The 23,599-nt window shown below is 36.1% G+C and overlaps 1 protein-coding gene, 1 long non-coding RNA gene and 1 pseudogene across 19 annotated transcripts in view; 2 read left to right on the top strand and 1 right to left on the bottom strand.

Moving 5' to 3' along the window:
- The window catches only part of SLC25A21 (solute carrier family 25 member 21), a 481,661-nt gene that overhangs the window by 48,541 nt on the left and 409,521 nt on the right, over window positions 1-23,599 (top strand). The gene's annotated exons all lie outside the window — the stretch shown is intronic.
- Window positions 1-23,599, top strand: part of LOC132669569 (uncharacterized) — a 138,320-nt gene that overhangs the window by 38,697 nt on the left and 76,024 nt on the right. For 9 of the 17 annotated variants that reach the window (XR_013556141.2, XR_013556139.2, XR_013556133.2 and 6 more), the window contains 2 exons: window positions 21,962-22,044; window positions 22,417-22,534. The exons of 6 other annotated variants lie outside the window; for them this stretch is intronic. This is a non-coding gene — a long non-coding RNA (uncharacterized LOC132669569). Of the gene's footprint in view, window positions 1-5,464; window positions 5,541-21,961; window positions 22,045-22,416; window positions 22,535-23,599 lie in introns of those variants that run through there. 2 more of the 17 variants (XR_009606179.3, XR_009606184.3) reach the window with 2 other exon arrangements.
- Window positions 14,760-14,890, bottom strand: LOC132670690 (U4 spliceosomal RNA; annotated as a pseudogene).

Below are 23,599 nucleotides of genomic sequence, written 5' to 3'. Positions count from 1 at the left end.
CCTCTTGATGTGTATTCAGTCAAATGTTCATCCACCTTCTACAAACTAGTGATGCAGAGGAGGAGAGCTGAAAACGGCTGTATCCTGTTTTCAATACTCCGTAGCATCAGTTTTTGGCAAACTTCAGTAGGGCCTTGGTGGGTCTACCTTCCTAGACTTGTGTTCATTATGGTGTGCTAAGAACCACCTCTTTTAGCCAGGCTTGACAGGACATAGCCCAAGGGAGAAGACTCCATAGTTCTAGGACACTTGGTCTTGAAGAAACTCTCCTTGATTGAGTAGTCAAGGTATATATATTAGCCAAAGACTTGATGATATGCTGATATCTGGCCATCCCGCATTTGGAGCAGGGTACTATTCTGGATAGAAATGTCATTATTTAATCTCTTTGGAGGCAGAACAATTGTTATCTTCAGCTGAAGTGCCCAGTATGTCCAGATACATACCCAAAAGAACTCACATGATACAATTTTACCAGAATACCATAGAAACTTGATTTGAATATAAAAGGGAAGCATCAAGATTCATCTTTTCTGGAAAACAAAAATGAAACAAATATTCCCCCCAATAAAATGACATTAAGTTGTTCTACACTTCCTCACAGCTACTTTCTTCCATATGCTGCTAATTAGAATGAGGCTTTATGATACATTGATGATGTGAAGTTAAACAGATAATTCATTAACTCTTAAAAATAGCATGTTTTGGGGCGCCTGGGTGGCTCAGTCGGTTGAGCGTCCGACTTCGGCTCAGGTCACAATCTCACTGTTCGTGGGTTCGAGCCCCGCGTCGGGCTCTGTGCTGACTGCTCAGAGCCTGGAGCCTGTTTCAGATTCTGTGTCTCCCTCTCTCTCTGCCCCTCCCCCGTTCATGCTCTGTCTCTCTCTGTCTCAAAAATAAATAAACGTTAAAAAAAAATTTTTAAAAATTAGCATGTTTTATTAGAACAGCCTCAGAGGACCATCAAAGAAAATGCTGTAAGTATTGCACACCAACAAATAATAGTGTCTAGTGAAATTATTGTGTTTTAAATTTTTTTTTATTTTTTTACTTTCTAAGTTTCTGATATACTTGGTCTGTTTTGAAAACAAACACATTTAATTATTTCCATCTCTTAACTATGTCTAGTGAGTCCAGTTTTTAGTTGTTGTACAAATAAATTGGTCCTCATTGCATTTCTTTCTTTCAAACATCATTTCAAATTAGGGCTTAATGTGGTTTGAACATTTCGCCAGAATAGTCATCCTACTTTTGTCTGAGGGTGGTTGATTACATCTATCTTTTTAGCTTATAAATGCCAATATAATTAGAAGAATGCAAACTCAACCCTGAGACCATTTGTCATCACACATTGATTGTAACTGTATGTTCTATTTTGATATTGTAGGAGGAAAAGCAACAATTAAAAGTCTAAAGAAAATGAAGATATGCTAAACATTTTTATTACATCATTGTTTTTAACCAACTTTTCCCTACCACTTTTAATGTTTAATTACCTGTATTATTAAAGTATATATAAATACTATTTCATGTTGGACTCAAAACTAGCTTTCAAATATCTTAGTAGCAAATATACAAACAGGTATAAAATATATAGAATGGAGGAGAATTTAGCATTATTATTTCAAAGTGTAAGTTTTAATAATTCACAGTGTATGATATTCTCCCAATAACTAGAGAAAAGACTCTGAGGAAATAAGGCAATCTCAATGATAAAATAAAATGTAAGTGGGTTGTGCCTACATATATGCAGTGTAATGTGTCTGTGCTTGCCCCATTTGTGTACACAATCTTTGTAATCCACTCCAGTACTCTGTATTTTATTGCCATGAGGATGGAATTAAAGAGTGAAGAGACCAAAAATTAGTGATCAGTTATACCCCAAATCCATCCCTCTAAATGAAATGGCAAGGTAGAGATGTTTGTGTGATAGGAAAAAAAAGGTGTATTTTTAAGCTTCATATACTTGGAAACTAGTAGACAGCCATAGCTAACATGAGTATGGTGAATGATTTCAACCTTCTGATGAAATTTCTTTTGGCCTGTTGAAATCTGACCTATCCGAAGTGTCTGTGGAAACCCTCAGAATCACTCTATGAATCTTTCTTAGTGGATTTGACACTTTAAGAACTGAGCTGAGGATTTTAACCCTCATAACATCAAGGCAGAAGCACTTTTTGGGTGTTGTCTCTTTGAATCTATCTATATTACTGTTTCCATTTTTTAATCATTGATAAAGTAAAGGAGCTTATGTTAATTAGAATATAATCTAAGCTGCTATAATAAAAAGACCCTAAAATACACTAACTCCAAAAAGAAGGAGGGCAAACCAGAGTGTCTGTTCCATAAGATCAAGGAATAGGTTATTTCTATTTTCCTCTGGTTTCCCTACAGTGTGGTCCCCATCTACATAGTAAAATCTGGATTATCACCACTGTATGCTCATTTCAGCCTGAACTGGTGGTGGAGTGGTCTAAGTCGGGAGGGGAAGCAACTTCCTTAATAAAGAAATGACCTGAAATTCCTTACATCACTTCCTTTCGCTGAAACTTAGTCATATGGCCATGCCTATTTGCAGAAGATTCTGGGAAGTATAGTTGGGGATGAGCAATTATGTGTCCAGCTAAAAGTAAGTGGTAATGGTGGGGTGTTCTATTACCAAAAGGAAGAAAGAGGAGAATGAACACTGGGAGGACAATTATTGGTCTCTGCCAAAGTAGTCTCTGACAGTTTCGATCTCTAATTCAGATTTATGATTTTCCTTATTTCTTCTCCCCTTTTCTCTTCTTTCTCTTTCTTTAGTTTTACTCTTCTTTGCTTATTGCCTCCTCTCTCTTATTGTGTACTTATAGTCATGGCAATGCTAATATTCAGTCTAAATACCCAGTGTTCACAGTGGCCTATGCCTTACAGAGGAGCCTGTGGTCTTTCTTTGGGCCTGCAAACTATGGGTTAACTTTTTTATTCTGTGAAATATATTGCCCCCATCACGTTTAATCCTTTTTGGAACAAGGTAAAATATAATTAAAGGAGATAGGAACGGAAGCAGAGAGAGAGAGAGAAAGAAAGAGGAAGAAGGAGAGAGAAAGAGGGGAGAATAAAGAAAGGAAGGAAGGATATAGAAACATGTTAAATGAAAGAATAAACAAATTTTTTTTTCTATCTCAGTATTTGTCCTCAAATTTGTTTCAAATTTCCAGCTCATCCAACATTCAGGTTTTCCATTAGAAAAATCTTTCCTGAATGCAAAATAGTAGCAATTTGCTTTGTAAATTCAACTTAGTATTATCTCAAACTGCCTCATAATAACAGACTTAATGTTGTTTTATTTTGGATTTCATCTTTGAATAGATTGTAATTCGTTTCTTTAAGGGATGTTTTACAGAGAATTATTATGTACAAGAGAAAATGTTCAGGTGGCAACCTATACTTTCAACATAATTTGGCTGTCTTTGAGGAGAGTGAACTGATATGGATAAGAGATCGGACATTCATTAAAATAAAATTATTCTTCCTAATAGACTCTAAAATTTGACTTCTTTGGCTTTTCTTTCTTTTTTTACATTATTTATTTATTTTGAGAGAAAAAGAGACCGTGTGCACACGTGCAAGTGGGAGAGGGGCAGAGAGGGAGAGAGAGACTCCCAAGCAGCTTCCATGCTCTGTGTGGCACCCAGCATGGGGCTTGATCTCACAATGGTGAGATCATGACCTAAGCCAAAATTAAGAGTTGGATGCTTAAGCAACTGAGCTAGCCAGGCACCCCCGCCTTGACATTTCAAACCAGAAATGAGTGATAGTTAAGAGAAAAGGTGTTCTCTAAGAAAGGCCTCCAGTAGCCAGAATCTAGAATCACTTAGAGATGGCCATCATTTTGTTTCTTCTCAATCTTTCTCTTAAACTCTTTTCTAGACCTTCAGACAGTTCACTATCAGTTTTTAAAAACCAACATCTGCTTTATTTATTGTCTTTGTCATGCACATGGAGTCATAGAAAGGACCTTAGAGATTCTAAAGCTTCATGGTTTGCAGTCTGAATTGGGGAGAGTAGACAGGAAAGTGATTGATGAAGCTTAGGTTTTTTACCCTCTTTTCCACCAGAAAGCAGGTCCACTCTTATCATTTTAACAGGTAGGGTTCATTAGTAAGATTTGTTGGCAAAAAGCGTTCTTATCCTAACAAAAGTTTAGAAGCCTTCCGTTGAACCTAGCTTCCTTAATTTGTAGATGAAAATACTAAGGCTTGCTGAGAAGTGATTTTTCAAAGATATCAAGGCAGAGCCCTCACCCCTGGGCTGGATATCTCACCACTACTCTGTGCACTAGCTCCAAAGCATTCTTATATCAAAAATTTGTCATTGTTATTAAAAAAAATGAGTTGTTTTCTTTTTTGGAATTATATAGTGAGGTTTGGCAAAAAAATGGAAAACCAAGTTCCTCCAGCAGTTTAAAGTCTCTTCAAAAATCAAGTCATATGTACAGGTGTTAGTTCAAACAAGCTGTTGCTCCATTGTGAATATTATATTATCAATTATTATATTGATAATATTATATATCAATACCAATTACTGATAAACAGTTGTCTGGGAGTGAAATATTTTCATTGCCATGGATTTAACTGACAATGATTGAGCACAATATGGTGGGGCCCCTTATAAAACTGAATAATGGTGCCCAGAGCTTGTGTGGATGGAGTTGACCCCGGCTCAGCACAGAAGCTGTCCTGGAGAGAAATGGGTTACGAGTGATACCTTCATCTTCTGTACTGAGGTCTTCACTCCAAGCAAGTTCGGCCTTCCTTGTATCTTTATCATAACTTGTTTGTGTACGTGCTGTGCTTTTGATTCCAAGAAATAAAAAATGATGATTCTGGCATGCTTAGAAGAGCCTGTGTATTTCAAGTGGATGTGCTTAATACTCCAGAATCACATCATACTCACCTGTTCCCTGTAAGCCTATTAGGTAATTTTGGTAAATGTGAAAGTTGCCTTCATCCTGCTATTTAGTATCTTATTTTACATTTAATAATGAAGCAAATTCTCTGGAGACTAGTTTTCTGGCTAACTAATGCCTTTGCGAACCAATATAACCTCTTAACATAAAACATAAGTAATAGAAGTTCAGAGGAAATGAGCTCTTGGATTCCCTAGAGCATGGTTAGAAAGTCTGATGTAGTGTTCACAAGCTATTGTTTTACAGGAGTTCTACAATTTTTTTTTCCACAAGTATGAAAACGTTCTTCATGGAAAGCACAGGTCAACTTAAAGTCAGAAGTTCTGGTTCTTGGAATACTATGATGTTATAAAGAATACTCAAAATATTTTCATAACATTATAATAGTTTACGTTCATTGTATACATTTAAGCTGTTTTGGTTTTAGACATTCAGTGTAAATAGTTTTCACACCTCTATGAGAAATCTGACAAAATATGATTTATGTTTCTGTTTTTATTTTCTTTCTCAAAGACTTCAGATCATCTATAAAAAAAGGATTCGTCAACTATATGGCATTTTCATAATGCAAACAAGTTGTGAACTGAAGGTATAATCCTTACCATTATTTCCCATTCTGAGAGATGCCTCAGGAACGACAACAAAACCCAGGCCTGTGACAGCCAAGTGACTTGCTTATTCTTGGGCAGTTAATTAGAGGTAGAGCTAAGGCTGGCACATAGGTCCTCTGACTGTATGACATCATCTACTTTCACAACTGCTCTTTGTGACAGATGAAGATAAAAAGATTTTGGAAAAAGCCAGAATTGCATTTATGTATTTTGGCTTTGTATTTCACATTCTAATGACTAACAGATCAAGATATTATGGGAATGCAACAAAGCTGACACTTACGTTTTTATAAACCAAGAGGTTTATTCTTCCCACCCTCCCTCCCTCCCTCCCTCCCTCCCTCCATTCCTTTCTTCCTCCTTGTCTTCCGCCTTTGTTTCCCTTCTTGGTCCTTTTTTGTGTTTGATGAGAGGTTTATTGCTTAATTGAAGTGGAGTTCATTGTTATGGTGATGTTTTTCCCCAAGGCAAGATAGACTTATCCCCACCAAGATCTCTTTGTCTCATTCTGAAGCATTTCTTCAGTTCCCCAGTCACATGATATATTTACATCACATGATATACCTACAAAGCTGTGAATTTCATAGGAATCAACAGACTGAAATTTCTTGATTTATAGAGGAGGAAACCAAGACCCAAACTCCGCTTTTGCATATAGGGAAAATTTTTAAGAAAAAAATTTAATGCAATGAACATACTTAGATTTCTTCCCTTCATTTCTTTTTTTTTCTTTACGTTTTAATTTATTTATTTAGACAGAGACAGAACATGAGCGGGGAGGGGCAGAGAGAAAGGGAGACACAGAATCCAAATCAGGCTCCAGGCTCTGAGCTATCAGCACAGAACCTGACACTGGGCTTGAACCCATGAACCGCGAGATCATGACCTGAGCCGAAGTTGGATGCTTAACTGACTGAGCCACCCAGGCACCCCTCTTCCCTATTTTCAACCAAAGAGATGAAGACATTTCGTGAGATGATAAACTAAAGAGGACTAAAGGAAGTGATGGACTGATATAATGGCCGATATGTCAGAAATTTGTGTGAGGGAGTGAATGGATGGAAAGTAGGGAACAAAAAGTGAGAACTGAGGAAAGATACAAAAAGATAAGGATATAATACTTTTGCCCATTTTAGATGTTCTTCCTTCTCCCCTTTTTATGAATTTTCATACCAAAAAGCCAGAATACAAAGAGATTCACACACACACACACACACACACACACACACACACACAGATACACCCCATGATAGAGCTTACACCTTTTAAATCTCAATATATAGGTGATTTTCTTGAATTTCAACTCATTGCTATAACAGCAATATCTCAATATTTTGAGATATCTCAATATCTCTTTTTCTTTTGTAAAATGAATCCATTGCTTTTTTTTCCTGATGTTACTTAGCAGTACTAGCCTTCTAAACTTCCTTTTTAATAACAAAACAGTTTATTCTTTTTATTCTGCTTATTTTTCTTGCTTATGTGGAAATAATGAGTCAACCATAAAGTGGATATTATATAATGAAATTAGCAAAGCTTTCTTTTCAAATTTCTTGACATAGTTTCTGGTTCAGTAATGATGGTTAAGAATGGCTCAATGATGTGTTTGTATTCTATCTGACACCAAGGTTTCTATCACAAATGTTTGTTCTCTAAGAATGAAAAAGGCATTATGAGTCCATTAACAAAGTAAATCATCCACCTTCAGGTGCTGCACATGATGGGAGCCCAGCATTTGGTAGTTCCCTATGTAGCTATCAGACATTTGTAATATTTCAAAATATCTTACATCTATATTTTCTGCATAATGCCACAGTATTGTCATCTTGGGAGGCAGAAAGAGAACAAAAATTAACACTCTCATTTTATAAATAAATTCATGGATAACAAGGCTTCAGAGCCTCACCCCTGGTGTAGAGTAGGGCCTTTCTAACAGGTTGACCATATAATTTATTGCCCAAGCTTGGACACTATTGACAATGACAAGGGATAGTGTTAGTAATTACACTGGGACAATAGGTATGAATTTGGACTGCCCCTGGGAAACCAAGACCTGTTGGTTTCCTGTTGGTCACTTTTACTAGGATCCACAACTGCTTCTCACATATTCCCATTTCTCTGTGGTTCTCAGACTTCCCCTTTTATTCTTGCTAAGTATATATGAATACATATAATAGTAGTAGGAGAGGGAATGACTTCGTATGAATCCTGGAAATCTCACTCAGTAGTTGTGAGCTCTTGGGCACGCGTCAGGAACTTTAACCTCTCTGTTTCAGTTTCTTTCTTAGTAAAATGGGGATGATAATAATAATACTTACATTATAGGGATGTTATATGTATTGAATGAGTAAAATTCTTGGAATAGTGTCTAGCACTTAATAGGCACTATATGTACTTGATAAATAAAAATATGAATATTGACCCTGATAACTACTTTTTAAAAGGAAAAGTTAAAAGCTATTTATCTAAGAACATTCTTTTCATTTCCAGAGCACATTTCCTGAATCAATTCTTGCATTGTCTACTTTTTGATATACTTTGAATATCTGTGTCTGAGATTACTAATGATGTGCTGGTGCTATTGAGTGACAATGATCTTATTGTTGTTTTAGTATTTGGCACTATTAACATCTACATGGTAAAAGAGCATTAGCAAGCTAATTCCATCTTGGAGCATTTTGGATTTGTGATGAAATAGGACTTCATCATAATAGTCTAGCAATTTTTGACTTCTAATGGAATTCTATTAATTCTATTCTACTCTACTAGTAGACCTTTGTGTCTTTTGTAAGGATAAGTAATCTGTGTTATGCTTGAGATCACTTGGTTTCTTCATCTTAAAACTTCTGGGTATCTGTTTTGTTTTGTTTTGTTTTGTTTTTTCCTTTTGGAATGGAGAGCTTGATTTATTCCCACACTGACCCTCGACTCGCCTTGTTCTTTCGTAAAACTAAAAATAGAATAAAAAAGCATAGTCTCAAGGTGGAAAACATGCAGAAAAGCAATTCCCCCGTAGTTTGCATTGTGGTGATTTGACTCTGAGAAAAAAGGCCCATACCTTTAGCCCCACCACAGCATGTTGTTCTTCTATTTTGTATTCATGATCAGACACCTCACTTCCTTTTAGTCCTTTAGGCTTTTACTTTTTCAGTCAGACCACCTCTAACTAAAGTCATTGCTGATTTGATGCTCAGAAAACTGAGAGGTTCATTATCTGTTTTATTCGGTGCATGAGTGATTCCAAATCTAACTCTTTCCTATGCTTCAGTGTGTGGCCTTACTCTCCATTATTTGGCTAACATGGTGACATACACTTCTGAACTTTTTATTTGATCTCTCTTCCATCTCCTGCCTTTAACCACCACTCTTTTTAATATTTCTCCAGCCTTCCCATTGACAACAATGCCACAGCTAGAGGAGGTAAAAGAGCAGGAAATCCTAAAGAACTGGGCAAAATCCAAGAAGAAAAAGCCACACATGTATTACAATTTTTTATACTTTAAAAACAAAGTAAATTTCTAGTCCTAATTGCTATAATTCATACATATAATAAAGTTATATTGTTTTCCAGTAATTTAATATTAAAACAATTTTTTTAAGTTTATTTATTTTGAGAGAGACAGAGATAGCACAAGTGGAGGAGGGACAGAGAGAGAGGGAGGGAGAGAGAATCCCAAGTAGGCTCTGCACTGTCAGTAGCTGGGAGGGAATGGCTCAAACCCACAAAACCCACAAAACTGCGAGATCATGACCTGAGCCAAAACCAAGAGTCGGACACTTAACTGACTGAGCCACCCAGGCGTACCCCCCCAATAATTTAATATTTAAACAGTACATTAAAATTTTTCAATTTTTATATCTGTTATCTCAACTGATACATTATTATGTTTGTGAAACAGATATTTTCATTGTCCTTATTTTACAAATGAGGAAACCAAAATGTGAGGAAATTCAGATTTAACACAGTCAATAAAGTCAAAAGTCAAAAGTCAAATACTATTGATGATAAAGAAGAAAATAAAAATCAGTCATAGGTCATTTCATTACTCAGATATAAGCACTGTTAACATTTTAGCACATTGTCTTCTTTTGCTATTTCTATACATATGTGGATGTTTGTATAAAAAATTTAAATGCATAATTTAACATAATTAAATGCATTTCTGTATTCTGCTTTTTAAAATTATTATAATGTAAAATCCATTGCATAACTATCAAGTTTATTAGGCCATTCTCCTATTATTGAACATTTACTTTTTTCAAATTTTTATCCATTAAAAATAACATTATGATAAATGTCTTTGTACATGAATAGCTTACATTTACCTAGCTATTACATTTTAATAGGTACCCAAGTGTTTTAAAGCATACCCCCTGGCATCTCTTGTGATAAACGATTTTTATTAGTAACATTGGCCAAAAATCAGAGTATATTCTGCAGCAATTAAACAGGGAACAATCTGATTTACAAAGGGAATGAGTTTATGTCCTTGGCCTCATCAACTCTGTTCCCACAGAGTCAGACAAGCCAACTTAGAAGAAATAAGAAAGGAGAAAAATAAAAACAAAAATATACAGTGTAAGTTTTGGAAGTTTTAGAGGTTGAAAAAAAGAGGTATATCTGTGTTGGGAGAAATTACTGATATCAAAGTATATCTGGTCAACTAATAATTCTGCTTTGTATAAAAATTCTAACACCTGTTTAGTCTATGCATTTTTACATGGGATGAACACATTACTTTGTAATATACAATAAAAGCCTTTCACAAGGAAAGTGTATTTGTGAAATAATCATATTAGATTGTTTTATTTAATTTCTTAGTTTATAATGGCTAATTAGATTGGCTAGCAGTGAAAGCAGAACAAATGGGCCAGGTGATATGGAGAATTATACTAATAGCTAGTATTTATTGAACTCTGTGTTTCAGGCACTGTTTTAAGTTTACATGTAATGTCTATAATATAAATTGTGTTTTGCAACCACCCTGTCATGTAAGTACTTTACTTTCCTCATTCGATTCATGTAGAAACGGAGGTGAAGTAAATTGCTCAAAGTCAGATGGGCTGACTACAGAGTCCATTCCCTTGACACATGTATTATACTGTCTACAATGTACAGTTATACTTTACTTATTTGGGCTCCAAAGGGAATACACGGATAGAGTCAACAGGGAGTGGAGAAGAAGGCCCCCAATCTGAGTGGTGTTGGGTGGAAAGGTGATCTGCTTGTTTTAACTTGCCCTGTCTCCAGTACCTAGAATGAATAATGAATCAATAAATGGCATTTCCACCTGAATCTTAAGTAAGAGATATCCAATTCGAGAGACATCTATTAAGCATCTACTCTGGGTTGGGCTCTGGGAAGACAAAAAGGAGTAAGATATAACCCTAAACTCAAGAAATGCATAGTCTAAGAGGAAAATAGACATTAAAAATATGATTATATTACAGTGTGATTTGACGAAGAAGGATACGGAAGACACCAAAGAAGAGAGAAACCTTAAGAGAGGATATGACATTTGAACTGGGATGAATAAAGGTCGCCAGGGAAGCAAGGGCATAGGGCTTCCTGTATTCTTTTGGGTATAACAAAGTCTGTACCTATGGAAGTTGGACCATCACCCACTGTTTATTTTTAATCTAATTTGGAAAGAATGCAATGCTGTGTTTGGAGCTAGTCACACCTAGGTTCTTATCAGCTATGTAATTTAGGCCAATTAATCTCTCAGAGCTTTGGGTTCTGAATATGGAAAACTATGCTTATCTCAATGGGAAGGTTAAAGAAGAAACATATAAGTTCCTATAACAGAGCCTGTCATTGATGCCTGCAAACAGTAATTATTAACATCCTGATTATGTGGTTAAAAGAATGTAAGAAGCGCCTTAGAACAAAGACTTTCTCACCTAAGGTAGAGGCAAAGAAAGCCTGGCAAGGTCTACCAAATGAGTGAGGAATAATGAGAGAGAACTATCCTTCTGGAGTTCAAATTCCATTTGTAACTGTTAAACTGAGACAGCTAAGAATAAAAGCCTTAACAAGACTCAAGAGGATTCTTGGGACAACAAATGACTGTTACAACGGAATATTTTGATGTGTTAAGTGTAAATTAGTCAGAAGCATATGGATTAAATTTCCTTTCAGCAATGCACGGGTTTAAACATTACAGGGAAAGAGATGTGAGAACAGGGCCCTACCGGGTTAGGAAGTCTCTGATGTTTGCCCAGGAGTGTTTTAGGTAGACTCACAGAGAAAGGCTGAGAAATGCTCCCTGAGGAAGGTAAGGAGTAGAAGGAGCAGGGAAAGGATATCATACCACCCTCAGCCCCAGCTTTGGTGAAGTCCAAGTTATTACAAATCAATGTGGCCTCAACGCCAAAGGTTTAAAAAACAGTGTAGGTCCTATTAGAAGTTTAGGTATAGTCATCAGCCCCAAAAGTGAAGAATTCATTCTTCACCTGAATGAAAAAATTTAGAACTCTTCCTGTTTAGGAGATAATATCCTGGGAAACCAAACTTCTTTTGCTGGAAAAATTGACTTGTAAGGAAATCATGGTTGTCTTCTTTCATTTTATAGACAAGAGACTTGAGGCCCAGGTTTGTGAAATGACCTGCTTACCATTCTCCAGTGAGTTTGTGACAGAGCTGGGACTGGACACCAGGCCATCTAATGTCACCCTCAAGGAAATTCCTTGACTTGGTTAAGGCCACACCCTGAGTAAAGTGGGCACTGACAGGATTTCAGCTAAGGCCACACATTTCCTATGACTGCAGGCTGCTGCCTTAAAATTAATTAGGCATTCTTGTTACAAAGGTAGCATGTGTTTATGTTAAATTATGACCGTATGAAAGGATATTAAATGAAAGCTAAGACATCTTATCCCTGCTCCTGTCCACACAACCCTGCCACCACTCCAACCAGAATCCTTCTATTTCCATTCCCTGGAAGTAAATACTGTGAACATTTTTTGGTGTTTACTTCCAGAAATTGCAAAAGTTCTTATTTAGAAAAGAACTCAAACTTACAAATAAATTATAAGAATTTTAGAAAGAACTTTTACCTAAATTCACTGCTGACATTTTTCCCCATTTGCTTTATCATTTGTTCTCTATTGTTAACTGTCTACCTATTTATCAGCCCATCTGTTTATCCATCCATCCATCCATCCATCCATTGATAATAGTTTTGTTTGAACCAGTTGAGACTAAACTATAGACATTGTGGCTTTTATTTTCTGTCTTAGTCCATTCGGGCTTCTGCTATGGACGGGATGTCTTTTAAACAATGAAATTTAATTCTCATAATTCTAGAAGCTGGGAAGTTCTGGATCAAAATACCGGTAGATTCAGTGCCTGATGAGGGCTTGGTTCAGGGTTCATAGATGGCTGTCTTGCTCCTCACTCTGTCCTCACAAGGTGGGAGGGTTGAGGTAGCTCTCTGGGATCCTTTATAAGAGTACTAATCCTATTCATGAGAGCTCCACCCTCATGACCAAATTGTCTCTTAAAGGCCCCACCTCCTAATACCCTCACAAAGGGCATTACGATTTAACATATGAATTTGGGGAGGACATAATCATTCATTCTATAGCAACTTCTAAATATTTGGGTATGTATTTCCTAAGGATGTGCATAAGCATAATGCGGTCATCAGTTTTTATAAAACTTCAATAAATTTGTCACTGATCCAATCTGTTTATAAGATTAATCCAAAAATGTACTTCATAGAATTTTTTTCCCCTTTAATATCAGGTCTAGTTTAGGATCATGTATTGCACTTTCTTGTTACGTCTCACTGGTCCCTGTTGATCAGGACCCTGGAACAATTCTTCAACTATTCCTCAGTATTTATAGCACTGACATTTTTGAAGAATTTAAAAGAATGTTTCTCACTTTGAGTTGGCCTGATGTTTCTTCATGATTAGCTACTGGCTGTACCTGCTTGGGTGGAATACTACATAAGTGATGTTGTGTTCTTCTAGGATATCACAACTAGAGGCTCACATGTTCACAATGTCTCACTTGAGATACTAATTTTCAATGGTGGGTAAAGGTGTTGTTCATAGGTATCTTTTTTATTCATGTCCTTTCTTCAATATGTTTTTGTTGAATAACATAATTATTTCAATTCAATAATATTTATTGTGTATGTATGTGGCAAACACTGTTGTAGACCCTGGGGATAAATCAGTGATCCAAACAGAAAATTTCTGCTCTGATAGAGCTTGTATTCCATCTTGGACATATGTTTCCATATGTAGAACTATTTCATTTTTTAAAAAAACTGGACTCTAGTTTGTTGTACTTAGTATGACAAAAAAACTAGTACTCTATTTTGTTGTACTTAGGTACCATAGTTCATTCAAGCAGTTGCCACTGATGATATTTAGCTTGTTTCCACTTTTTTTTTTTTTTTGCTATTACCAACATGCTGCAGGAAGCACCTTACAATATAGTATATTTACCTGGATGTGTGTGTGTGTGTGTGTGTGTGTGTGTGTGTGTGTGTGTGTGGATGAATGTATGTCTGTGTATAGATGTGGATGTGATTGTATGTGATTGTGTTTGTGTGTATGTGTGCAGTTTGTGTAAGTATGTGTGTTTGTGTACAAACTCATTTATCGTAGGATAATTCCCTAAAGGAGAATTCATGGATCAAACAAATTTGGTTTATATATTCTGATAAATGCTATCATTTTAGTCTAATTTTTGTTCTCAGTACAGTGCTTCTGTCTCCCCATTCTTGCCAAACTGAAAACTATTTAGGTTTCCATCTTTTCCATACTAACTGGCATTATCTTAGCTGAATGATAATGAAGAGTCCAATTTTGGGGGCACCTGGGTGGCCCAGTCAGGTATGCATCTGACTCTTGATTTCAGCTCAGGTCATGATATCACGGTTCATAAGTTCTAGCCCCATATTGTGCTCTGCACTGACAGTGCAGAGCCTGCTAAGGATTCTCTTTCTCTCTCTCTCTTTCTGCCTCTCCCTTGCTTTCTCTCTCTCTCAAAAATAAATGAGTAAACTTAAAAAAAAAAGAGTCCAGTTTTTGTCAAGTCTGGTGTGTAAAGTGCCTGTTTGTGTTTGATTGCTGCAGTAGTACTAGTCTCTAGGAGACCCACTTGGGGGAACAGAGAGACTGATTGCAGAGCTGCTATTTGTGTCTTTGGAAAAATTGCCCAATTCTTTTTCTCCCTTCCAACTTTTTTGACATAATTGACAAATAAAAACTGTATGTATTTAAGATGTCCAGCATCATGTTTTTCAATTAGCAATAATCACGCCTCGGATAAACCTCATTGGCTACGATACTGCCACTGTGCAAAGCTCCAGCATCATGTTTTGATATACGAATATCTTATGAAATGGTTACCGCAATCAAGCTAATTAACATAGGCACACCTTGCATAATTACCTTTTTTGGTGTCAGAGCACTTAAGATCTACACTCTTAGCAAATTTTAAGTACACAATAACAATGATACTAACTACTCCATGTGGTATATCAGATCTCCAGAACTTGTTTATTCTGCATATCTGAAGCTTTGTACCCTTTGACCAACATTTCCCCATTTTCCCCATCCCCTGGTAACCACCATTCTACTCTCTGCTTTTAGGAGTTTGATTATTTTGGATACCACATGAGAGGACATGCAGTATTTGTCTTTCTTTACCTGGTTTATTTTACTTAACATAATGTCCTCCGTGTACACACGCACACACACACACATACATACATACACACACACACACACACACACACACCCCACATTTTCTTTATTTCATTCATCCATTATCTACATAGGTTGTTTCCATATCTTGGAATACATAATGCTCAATGAACGTGGAAGTACGGTTATCTCTTTGAGATACTGATTTCATTTCCTTTGGATATTTACCCAGAAGTGAGATTGCTGGATCATATACTAGTTCTATTTGTAATTATTTGAGGAACCACCATCCTGTTTTCTATAGTGGCAGGACTATTTTACATTCCCACCAACAGTATGGAAGGGTTCCAATTTCACCACAGCCTTGCCAACACTTGTTATTTTTGGGTTTAGCTTTTTAATAATGGCCATCCTAATGGATGTGAAGTGGTATCTTACATTGTATCTTATATTTTCATTTCCCCAGTGATTAGTGATGTTGAATACCTTTGCATATACCTGTATGTCTTCTTTTGAGAAACATCTATTCAGGTTTTTTGCCCATTTTAAAATTAGGTTATTCATTTTCTTGCTACTGAGTTAATTGAATTCCTTATATATTTTGGATATTAACCCCTTATAAGATAGTTTGCAAATATTTTCTCCCATTCTGTGGGTAATCTCTTCACTCAATTGATAGTTTTCTTGGCTGTGCAGAAGTTTTTTAGTTTAATATAGTCCCATTTGTCTATTTTTGCTTTTGTTTCTGTGCTTTGGGGTTCATATTAAAAAAATCAGTGTCCAGACCGATGTCAAGAAGGATTTCTCCTGTATTTTCTTCTAGTGGGTTTACATTTCAGCTCTAACATTTAAGTCTTCAGTCCATTTTGTGTTGATTTTTGTATGTGATGTGAGATAAGTGTCTGACTTCATCCTTCTGTATGTGGCTGTCCACTTTTCTGAACACCATTTATTGAAGAGGCTGTCCTTTCTCCTTTGTGTGTTCTTGACACTTTTGTCAAAGATCATGTGACTATAAATGTGTAGATTTATTTCTAGGCTCTGTATTTTGTTCCATTGGTGTACATGTCTGTTTTTATACCAGTGCCATACTGTTTTAAAAACTGCAGCTTTGTAGTATATTTTAAAATCAGGCAGTGTAATGCCTCCAGCTTTGTACTTTTGCTCAAAATTGCTTTGGCTTCTCGGGGTCTTTTTTGGCCCCATATGAATTTTAGGATTGATTTTTCTATTTCTCTAAAAAATGCCATTGGAAATTTGACAGGAATTACATTGAATATGTGGATTGCCTTGGATTGTATGGACACTTTAATGCCTAATTCTCAATTAAAGTCTGTTTTGGAAAGAAATTTTTAAAATGTAAATTCTACACTTGACCACATTGCTGTGATGTAGGAATGTTATCTAGGACCTAGAAACATTTTAGTAGGAAGCTAATGAAATAGTATAATTATAGATAAATAACTGAAAAATGTACATTTAGACACAACTCTGTTATGCTATTTGCTATCTGTTATGAAGAATGGGTTAGGATAGTCTCCAAAATAGTTCATGTATCACTCAAAGATTTCTGAGATATATGATAAACTAGAGAGAAAATATTTGTTCATGGCAGATGATCTTAGAATTATTTGAAATGTTTAGCTAGATGGTCTGAACTCTCTTGAAGATTATTACTGAGGGTTTTTGGTAGGAGGTGGTTGGGAAGAAAAATTTTCTTCCACCTTGGAAAAAAACTTCAGATTATATGGTTTGTTTATTGAAGAAACCATTAATTTTTCCATCTACTTGTTATCCCATTCACCTCCCCCATCCCCCTTTCCCTGTAACTCCTCCCCCCTCCATTTCATCCTCCAAAAAGGAGGAGTGGATATTTTGAAAAGGAAGCCTCTTTCTTACACGCAATGAATTTTGCCCACAATGGGCTAATTGCCAAAGCAGTTGGCCACCTGTGGGAGTAATTAGTTACTTGTCACTCGTTCTGAGGTTAGTCAGTCGCAGTTGCAATTTATTATACACACAGTTTTGCATCCATAAATAACCATGGCTGTTAAAACCACCCATAGAGAAAGAAAAGGCTGGGCAGAAACTTTAAAAGGTGGCATATTATTTTACATTTATGAATAAGCATGGGTAACATTCAGCTCTATTCATTTTATCCTAATTCAGAGATACGGGAATTAGGAGTCCTGTAGAAAAAGTATGCCAAAGTTTTCCTACTTTGGGGAGTGGGCCGGAGATAAGATCATGTTATCTTTATAATTTTACTGGATAAGTTAAAAAAAAAGATTCTTGATGGGTTATATTAATGTTTTAGTCTTCTATAATACAGATGTGTATAATTGAAAATGAATCACTTTATATTTAAGGTAATCATAGCAAGAACTTTGTTCTCATGGGCAAGTAGCAATATAATAGCAGCCATTTGGTTAACTATTCTGTGGTTAAACATGGTTACACTGTTTATGATTATATCCATGGAAGGTATTCTCCATTCTACTAATTAAGTTTGATATATTTATCAATGACTACTGTTATTAGTCATGAATGTCAGGAAGTAAAGAGCATGTAAAAAGATGAGCAAAAGAGAATTCAGATACTTAGTGTGTGTGTGTGTGTGTGTGTGTGTGTGTGTGTGTGTGTGTGTGTTAGGAGCAAAGGGGTAAAAACTAGCACATATATGCATAGTATATATATATATATATATATATATATATATATATATATGTATGTATAGTATATATATGCATATACATATATGTATATATATGTATATATATATCAGGATTCTCTTGCATACAAGAAAAACAATCTTACTCAAGTTGCCTTAAACAATGAAGGGTATTTATGAGTTATTGAATTGAGAACCCTTTAAAATCAGGTGGGATAAATATGAGACTTTTCCTAGTGGCTCAATACTATCACGAGGGACTCATATACTTTACATTTCTCTGCTCTCCTTTCCACAGTGCCTGCTTTATCCTGAGACTGATTCTTAACATGGCTGACACAGAGATGAGCCATTTTTACTACATGTGCTAAGCAAATATCTCCTTGTGTGTCATTAACCCAAACTGAGTCATGTACTCATCCCTAAAGAAGTCACTGTGGCTAAGGAGACACCATCCACTAATTGGCTTAAAGGCCAAGAGCTTACTCCTCAAGACAACCCTACAAAAACAGCCTGTGTGGGAAATCTGAGACCTAGGTAGGGAGAAGCATGGAGATGGATGCTAGCAATAGCAACTGTCCAGTACAGCAAATAACAGTAATTCAAGTGCTATAATAAGGTAGAGACACAGTAGGGATGCCTGAGTGGCTCAGTTGGTTAAGTGTCTGACTTCATCTCAGGTCTTGATCTCACAGTTGATGCGATCAAGCCCCATACTGACAGTGCAGAGCCTGCTTGGGATTCTCTCTCTCTCTCTGCCCCTCCCCAGCTCACATGTGCTCTCTCTCTCTCTCTCTTTCTCTCTCAAAATAAATAAATAAACTTAAAAAAAAGGTAGAGACACAGTACTTAGTACCATATAGGATGGCTATGGGTTGATGCTATTACTGCAGTGGTTATAAGTGCCATCAATGTTCATGTTCCTGGGATGCTAAAAAACAGAAACATATTTGAAGGGCTTTGTGGCTTACCATGTCACTAAGGAGGTTTGTGGCCACCCACTTTATCAGTTAACCTGTGAAGGCTTTACTCTACTTTCAGTCTGTGACCTTTGCTTACAGAGAAAAAAACCTCAAAGATCTTCAGTGGGAAATCTGAAGGGAGAAAATATGTATAAATTTGATCCTTGTTACATACAGTTGATCAACTGTTGATCCTTGTTATTTGCAGATTTAGTATTTGTGAATTTGTCTTCTTGCTAAAATTTATTTGTAACCTCAAAATCAATATTCATGGTGCTTTCATGGTATTCACGGATATGTGCAGAGTGGTGAAAAATTTGAGTCATCTGAAGCCCTGAGATCCACTGAGGTCGAACAAGATGATGCTCTGCCTTTGTGTTTCAGCTCTCATACTGTAAGGAAGTGTCCCTTTCATGGTCTATTTAGTGTATATTTTCCACATTTTTGTGCTTTTTTGTTGGTGATTTCATTGTTAATGGCCCCCAAGCATAGTGCTGAAGTGCTGTCCAGTGTTACTAAATGCAAGAAGGCTGTCATATGCCCTATGAGAAAATACATGTGTTAGATAAGCTTCGTTTGGCATGAGTTATAATGTTGTTGGTGGTGAGTTCAGTATTAATAAATCAACGATATATATTAAATATGATGTCTGTAAACAGAAATAGCCTGTAAAATAGGTTATATATTGACTGGTTGATGAAAAGTTTGTGACCAGAGGCTTGCAGGAACTTAACCTTGTATTTCCTCTAGGAGCAGTGGGTTTAGTATTCACTCATTCAGTTTTCATAGTGAATTTATGGAATATAATTACATAACTACTGCAAATAATAAGAATAAACTATATATCTGCAGCTGCATTGAAGCAAATGAAGAAAAGATTAGCTTGGTCCAGATCCAGGCAGGGATTTAACCACAGAGTTCTAGTATGTAAAGGGATAAGTACTTTCTATATTCCTGTTAGTTAAAAGGAAAGAATTCAGAGTTTTTAAATCCATTTGGGGAGCCATACCCAATCTATCTGCAAACTACATTTCTCTCCATCTGGACCCTTCCAGCTATGTCCTCTCTGCCATCTCAGAAATGATAGGCAACGACTTCTAGGTTTCAACTGAATATAGCTTCAGCCGCATAGGATGTAATGAAAAATAATGCATGATGAAATCCACTGAAAGACCACGTTTGTTACTTTCCTCTCTACCTATTGCCCCCAAACCAAATGTAGCAAAACTTTGAGCTGCAACAGGACATCATAAGAATTGAGATGGGTAGTGTGGGGAGGTGTTCTTCTGCATCTAGGGCTCTGCTTGCATCATTCCATTTGATTTTTGTTTCGCTGGGACTGGGGCTGGGTTGCCAGCAGCAAGTATGCTGACTGAAAACTGTCACAACAGCGATCTTTACAATCCGGGAGTTGAGTTTGACTGGAACATATGTCTTCAATTTTGATAGCTCAGCTTCCCAGATGCCCTAAAGGAGAATATTGCCTGAGAAGGAGCTTTTCATGTAAGAATAATTTGTGTTAAGTAGCTCAGTGATCTGTTTGTTAGGTTAGAGCTGACAGTTTGTTTATATTTCTAAAGGGGTATGATGAATGGGGGAGAAGTTGATGCTAATTAGCCTAAATTGTTCCTAAGAATGTAGAGGGCTTTGCCAGTTTCATTGTTTCTGTTTCTTTGCACATTTTAAATAATTGAATGGAGCTCAGACCATTCATCATAATTTCAGGCAAGATAGAAATAAATGAATTTAGCACGGGTCTGCATGTGTGATGGAAGATGTCACTTTAAAGGGCAATTAAACAAGACATCAACTTGGGGCTAATGCAGACTATTCTAATCTATTTGCATAAAAATATCAAACATGAACGTTTTCATTTATTCCATTAATTATCTCTGTCATCATAGGAGGATAATAGCACTTCTTTTTGAAATCCCATCTATCTCTATTAAAGTAATGCTGTAGTATAAAATTTGGGTCTGTGCTTTCTAGACAAAAGATCTGTGTCCATACTCTTTAAGAAAGTTCCCTCCCCTCCGTCTGATGTCATCAAATGTCTCTAAGAAACCTGTCTGAGAATGGGCTCAAGTGCCTGGCCAGCTAATGAAAAAGGCAGCAGAGAAACATTTTTGAAAGTTGGAAATCATATAATGGTGCGCATTCCACAGCAAGAGCTAGTGTACCAGTGAGGGCATATTTTAGTTATTTCTCTAGAGTTCTCACATACTTATTTCTCATATATGCTGAGTTACATAGTGATATGATACTAAGCCTACGATGTAACTTCCTATCCGAGTTGATCCAGCATTTCCTCTAGGTAATAAAGTTAACATAAATGGATTATTTTATAAGAACGTAGGAAAATATATATGTTTTGTTAGCACACATATTTTGACAGATAAAATAAGAAAAATGAAACTAAATTTAGAAAGTCTATGATTTTTTTCCAACCTTTTAATCCTCATTGCAGGCCATTCTTTTTTAATTTATGCACATAAAATACCACAGGAAGAGATGGTATAAATTTGTGGACTGTGGAGAATGAGTGAACATTTTTGAATCAGGATCTTTAAAAGGGGTGAAATTTGAGTATGATTAAGTTAGGAAAAAGCCTCGCTTACGGCGGAAGTCGGAGACTCTGTATACATTATGGGCATGTCATGGCTTTTAAAAAGTTATGTTAGACTTCTATACAAATTGTGAAGGAATTTGTATAACCCCAAACAAAATTCTGTGTGGTTCTGAACTTTTCTAAAGAGAGAGAAATCATGCTGGTTAGTATTCCAATCAGGAGCAAACCTTACCGTCGGGTGGGCTGGTTGCTTACACTGCCTGGGTGTTTTCTTGGTCACTAGTTTTCTCGGAAGGAAATGATCCTATGGCTTATGCTTGCCACATTTGTACATATATGCGCTATAATTGGCATTTATTAAGGAGACCTTCAGTTTGATGGATGACTGTCAGAGCCGAGCCTGCTGGCTTTGAAGAGGGTTGACTTTGCTCAAGTTTTGTTACATTAGCTCATTAGAACTCTGCACAACTTCAACCCGTTCTTTGTTTACTTTCTTATAATTAAGATTTTTGAACAATCGAATTTCAGAGACTTGACAGGGCCCATTCCCAACTTGGAGACTTTGCCTGACAGAAAAGTTTGCAACAGAAAAAATATTCACAATAGAACCCGTGAGTATTAAAAATAAGATTTTTGTACTCTCTCTAGTTAGCTGCCCAGTTAATTAATTGCTTTTAAACATTAAAGGGTTTAATTATCTTTACCTTTTATATCATTAGCTGCATTTTTCCTAAGCTTTTTTTTAAAAAGTGAATTCTATAAAAAACAACAGCTATAGAAATATTTTCAAGTCAAGGTATTTAAAATTTGGACCTCGTATGTATTATACTTGAGCAACAATGTAAGTATATAATTAAGAAAATGACAGACCATCTGAATCTATAGATACATATTCAAAAGAAAAAAATGCATTAATAAGTACATTTAAACATTCAATTGTGAATAATCAGAAATCCTAATTGTGTTGTTAATTTTGTAATAAGGAAATCTCCAAAGCTGTGGTGACCCATTTGAAGTGAAGACTGATATTTCACTTTCTCTTTTGAAACCCCAAAAAAAGTGCACATGAGAATGCTGAAAATGAGGATCCAGTATGCGTTGGTGAGACGAACTGTATTTCCTATTTAGCGCAGTGTGCCTCTCCCACTACCTAAAGGGGCACAGAATGTTGATGTTGTGTTTGATGTGTGTGTCTTTTGAAATATTCTTAGTTGCTATCCACAAAAACTAAATGTTTGAAGGGAAAGGATGTGCTTTTATAGAAAGCAAATATGGTTGCAGAGTGTTTGCACTAAGATTACAGACTCACTCATGGTTGTCTCTTTTTGGACTTGTCCTAACTAGTTGATGACTTGATTATCTGTGAGGTCTATTTACCAAAGATGGTAGCTTGATGAGTAGATGCGTTCATCACGTCATCCCAATATCTAAATGAATAGGAAAGGGAAATAAAGAATGAATGATGAGGGAAAAATAAACAGTGTCTGTTTATGAAAATGAATGCTGTACAGGGTCATAATTTATAGGCAATGGACTAAGTAATGAGTTCTTACAGCAATTTTATGGGGAGTGCTACTGTAGAACGGTACTAGATCGCTTGACTTGCCTTCGCAGAGTGGGGAAAGGGAAAATGAAACTCAGTTGTTTCAGGTCACAGATAATTCAACTTTCCTTATTCTCTAAAGGGAACTTGAGTTAGCAGAACAATATTTAGACTTCTTTGCCAATGAAGACAGCCTTTTAAGTTTAGTGATGAAGTTGATTCATTCGTATTTCATTCAGATGATGGAAAATACAACTAATTGGCTCCTTATTTGGTCCATGATGCTCAGTTAATGTATTCAAAGTTATTACTAGATTAAAAAAAATGAATTCACAGGTCAAAACTTCTTTTATTGTGGAGGAAACTGGCAGTCATCAAAAGGGCCATTAAAAAACAGTTTAATGAAGAAATATGTGACTGTTTAAGAAAAGCGTCTAGTCTAAACTTAGCAGGAGGGCCATGGATGCTTTTTTCTACTAAGCTGCAACAGTATAAGAAAATAATCTTGCATCTTTTAGGCTTCTGCATAAATTTTCATTTCAGAAAACCATTACTTTAGTTGCACAAATAAAATATAATTGTGCTCAGAAAGCCCGAAGCTAAAATAAAGTCTTCCTACTAAT

The sequence above is a fragment of the Panthera onca genome, chromosome B3 (assembly GCF_046562875.1).
Source record: "Panthera onca isolate mPanOnc1 chromosome B3, mPanOnc1 haplotype 2, whole genome shotgun sequence".
In the NCBI taxonomy this organism is placed as follows: domain Eukaryota; kingdom Metazoa; phylum Chordata; class Mammalia; order Carnivora; family Felidae; genus Panthera; species Panthera onca.
Note: the sequence above shows the minus strand (reverse complement) of the source record. Positions and strands in the feature narration are given on the sequence as shown.